This window comes from Myotis lucifugus, unplaced genomic scaffold (assembly GCF_000147115.1).
Source record: "Myotis lucifugus unplaced genomic scaffold, Myoluc2.0 scaffold_56, whole genome shotgun sequence".
NCBI lineage: Eukaryota > Metazoa > Chordata > Mammalia > Chiroptera > Vespertilionidae > Myotis > Myotis lucifugus.
Genome location: NW_005871104.1, coordinates 267,204 through 271,948, shown reverse-complemented (window position 1 = coordinate 271,948; position 4,745 = coordinate 267,204). Strand labels below are relative to the sequence as shown.

The following is a 4,745-nucleotide window of genomic DNA, read 5'->3' as shown; positions in this document are numbered from 1 at the left end:
TCAGCTCTGTGAGTATACGAAAAAGCACTGAACCATATACTTTAAATTAATGACTGTTATTTAAATTATATCTCAATAAAGCTGTTATAATAAAAATTAATAATAAGGCCCACATAGCTTCTCAGGGACTCAGTTCCTCATTCAGTTAGTCAGTCATCCAGTATTCATAAAATCCAACCATGTGCCAGGCACCATCTGGTCACTGAGCATACAGTGGTTTACAATCCAGACAAGGGCTGGACCCTCACAAGGCTAACATTCTAATGAAGGGAGGCAGAATATAAACAAATAGATTTTAGAGAGATCATTTCAGATAGTGGTACCTGCCACAAACAAATTAAATGGGTGTTTTAAGGTAGAAAGTGACTGGGAGGAAGGGGGAAGTCAGCTACCTTAAATAGGTTGTCAAGCAAAGCTTGTTTGAGGAGGTGCCCTGTAACTGAGTCATTCATTCATTCATTCATTTGTGCAAACATCCTTTGAGCTTCTACAGGCATTGAGATAGGAACTTGTTCCATTGCCAATTCAGCATCAACCAACCCTTTTTCGGGTGGACTAATCTGTTTCCTTGCTCAAGTCAGTGCCCATCTGATTTGTGATAAGTCTTTATGGCATCTTTCCCTTTCTCTGTCTATAGGAGGGTGGAGGTAGCAAAAATTGTTTCCCCTTGAGACAGTGAAGTAAAAATCATTCAACAGTTACAGAGAAAACCAGAATATAAAACAAATATTTTCTCAAAGTCAGTGCCACAGACTAAACATTGGTTTTGTTCAAGCCTCTGGGGATTTCCCTATATCTTACATAAACCTGGTTGACAAATGAGAAATGGAGCCCCAACGGGTGAAACTGCTAGTTGGTCGGGTCGTGGTCTTGGCTTAACAATTCCAGTGGGCCCTCCGGTCCAGACTTGGGTGGTTCAGAACAGTTCTTTGAGTTTCTTTACAAACTAATGGCTTTCCCTATGAGGACCCTAATCCCAGTCCAGTGATCAGAGGGCACTAGGTGGCTTGGAGACCCCTGACTCCCAAGGGCTCACCAACAATGTTGTAAAAAATTTTATTTAGTGATTTGAAGGAGAGAGAGAGAGAGAGAGAGAGAGAGAGAGAGAGAGAGAGAGACATTGACTTGATGTTCTACCCATGTATGCATTCATTGGTTGCTTCTTCTATGTGTCCTGACCAGGGACCAAATCCACAACCTTGGCACATCAGGACAATGCTCCAACCAACGGAGCTATCTGGCCAGGGCTTCACCACCAATTTGAATGCCACCCAAAGTGGGTATTTGTGAGCTTACATACAGCAAACAGCCCCTTTGCCAGGATCTGAGGCAGGTCACAAAAGGCAGACTGAGCCTTTCCCTCTTGCGGCCATTGTAGGAGCGCCAGCGGTCAAAATGAAGTTCAATCCCTTTATGACTTCTGACTGAAGCAAGAACTGTAAAAGGTATTTCTTTCTTTTTTTTTTTTTTTTTTTAAGAAACATCAATGATGGGAGAGAATCATTGATAGGCTGCCTCCAGCAGGCCCTCGGGCATGTGCCCTTGACCAGAATCAAACCGGGGACCCTTCAGTTTGCAGGCTGACACTCTACACTGAGCCCGACTGGCTAGGGCTCTTTTTCTTTTTTCATTAATCCTCATCCATTGATTTTTAGAGAGAGTGGAAGGGAGGGGGAGAGACAGAGAGAGAAATATTGATGTGATTGGTTGTCTTCCACACACTGAGGTTACATGTCCTTGATGAGAATTGAACCCAGGACCCTTCAGTCCACAGGCTGATGCTCTATTCACTGAGCCAAACCAGCTAGGGCTGTAAAAGGTATTTCAATGCACCTTCCCACATTTGAAGGAAGATTATGTCTTCTCCTCTTTCCAAAGAGCTGAGACAGAAGTACAATGTTCAATCCATGCCCATCCGAAAGGATGATGAAGTTCAGGTTGCTCGAGGACATTACAAAGGGCAGCAAATTGCCAAAGTAGTCCAGGTTTACAGGAAGAAATATGTCATCTACATTGAACGAGTGCAACGGGAGAAAGCTAATGGTACAACTGTTCATGTGGGCATTCACCCCAGCAAGGTGGTTATCACTAGACTAAAGCTGGACAAAGACCACAAAAAGATCCTTGAACGTAAAGCCAAATCTCGCCAAATAGGAAAGGAAAAGGGAAAATACAAGGAAGAAACAATTGAGAAGCTGCAGGAATAAAATGATATCATATACAACTTTCATTAAAAACTTAAAATGAAAAAAAAAAGGCAGACTGATCTCAGGAGACAAAGGGAAAAATCCAAATTTGTATCTTACTTGAGTCTCATCACTTTTTGGGCTGTAGTTTTTCCATTTGTGACATGAGGAGGTCAGACCAGTTCTGGGACGACTAAGACCAGACCTACATTCTGCCACATGTACTCTGGTCATAGCAGATGTCACTAATTGATCAGGTACTCTTGGGAATCAGCCTCAGAATTTTTCTCAACATAGTCTTCTAGTCATGTATCACCAAGGGATCAGCATTGGCACATAGCTTAGCAGCTACTAGCCATGTTCCTGAACTGGGTCGCTTCTAAAGGGCCCATCCAGCCCAGATAGTCAGAAGCATTAGAGCTTCTAGGTTTGCAGTCACAACAGGAGGCCAGTATGGGAGTGGTAGGAAAGGAAGGTAGACGTTAGAATCAGAAAGTCCTTGGTTTGAATCCCAACAGCTCCACTTACAAGTGGTGCAAACTTGTGTGAGTTAGTTCTCATTGAAAACAGGATCAGAGTTCCTGACACATAAGGGTTGTACAAATTAAATTAGGTAATACTTATAAGGTACCTATTGCTTGCCCACGGAACATAGACACACTCAGCAAATGTGTACACCCAGCGACCTGCCTTCTACTCTCTCTGTGCCACACAGCAGAGAAGCCCTGCAAGTGGCTTCTGACTTGTGCTGCCTGGAGTCCCCTCCTCCACAGGCTGTCTCTTCTGTCAATGTCAGATTGTTCTCCGCCCTCCAAAGCTCCCTGGGGCCTGCTGTCACACCAGGGAACTCAGAGCAACCTGGCAGTCGTTTGGGTATGGCAGGAGCTTGAGAGAACCATCTGAGGTCAGTGAACTGTGGGCTTTCCGTTGGCTCTCACGCTTGGCCTCTGCTTAAGGACGACAGCACCAGATGCTGGGTGCAGATGGGAATGTAGTATCCTAGAAGCAGGGCGGGAGCTGGGCTGTTTTTCATCTCCCAGTTTAGGTACCAGGGGCCATTATAGGAAAAGTTGGTTTATAATTTCTCTAGACCCCAGATGGCAAATTCATGGCCCAAATATCAGCAATCCCTCCACAGATATTACACTGCTATTACTGTGCTGATTGAGACCTGGGTTCTCTGGGAAGTAGACTGAGAGATCTGCATGCAGGAATTTTATTGCGGATACTTTCAGGACCAACAGCTATGGGGAGGGAGGGAAGCAGGATGAGGCAGGGGAGAAACTGAATTATGATGTAGGTGCAAAAAAGGTCACTACTGGGAGCTCAGGAGCTGGAAGGACCTGTGCGAACTTGCCTCCTTTAGAACAGTTTCATCACTGTGGAAAGTTCTACTGGACGGCACTGCCCTGGACCCACGCCCCCATGATGCCCCTTTATCAACTTCCAAAGTTAGGGCATCCCCTAAACACCTGCGTTTCCCTTAGCAACCCATCTGTCAATGGGTGGTGATGGTGAGCAATGATAAGGGATATGTAAATGTGGATGTTAACAGAAATAGCTATCAAGTGCAAGCCCTTCTGGGCAACTAGGGACCCACAGATGGATTCTTCTCCTCAAAAGTCAGTATTTGTAAGGTAAGATGTACAGTTCATACTTCACTTATTCATTCATCCGACAAACCTTTATTAGGTTCAGTCTAGAGCCGAGCACCGAGCTGGGCGCTGGGGATATCAAGATGATAGAGATGGTCCTGCCCTCAGGATGTCTGTCATATATATTACACAACACCAGCAAAAAAAGGTTCAATGAAAAAAAAAAAGGGTTCAATGAGGTCATTGTATAAGGCCTCAGTACAGGGCCAAATACTTATGATTATCACCTTTTTTCCCAGAGGTATTCTAAGAAAGAAAGGAATTAAGAGCTAGGGGAGAGGTATGTAAGATGGCTAACTCTGTCTGTGGTCTGAGTCAGGGACCCTTTCACCGCTGAGGTGACAATGGTTGAGACTTGGCTGTAGAGTTGGAAGGGGGAGCTTGGGGAGGCCAAAACTGCAACTCCTGCAAATTCCTGGAAGGCAGCTCCACACGCTTAGCAGGAGCTGGAGCTGGGTATGGTCCACCTGGGTGAGCCCTTCTCTGTGTCTGCCTGAAGTCCTGTTCTTTGTCCTCACAATTTCCGGGCCTGAGACTTTTGCATTTGGTATCTTGACTGCTGACCTGTTCCAGCAGCTGCTAAACCACTGACGGGCTTTCTTTGAAACCCCAGTGGGCGGGCAGAGAATAAGTAAGCCTGGCCCTCCCAGCTTTTGTCCAGAGAGAAAACAGCCGGCGCACCTGCTCTTAGAGGCATCAGTTGCTGCCAGATCTCCTTTGTACATTCTTTGTATAGATATGATTTTAGAGGAAAGACCTTTAGGAGTCATCTTCATCTAACCCACTCATTTTACAATGAAGTTAATACAATGCCAGGGAAGGAAACAGACTTGTCATGAAAGGCTATGGTTCGAATCCCAGCAAGCTGCTTTCAAGCTTTGCAACTCAGGCAAGTTATTAACTT

General features: G+C 45.1%; 1 pseudogene; it reads left to right on the top strand.

Moving 5' to 3' along the window:
* Positions 1-1,395: 1,395 nt before the first annotated feature.
* Positions 1,396-2,207, top strand: LOC106697237 (annotated as a pseudogene).
* Positions 2,208-4,745: the final 2,538 nt, after the last annotated feature.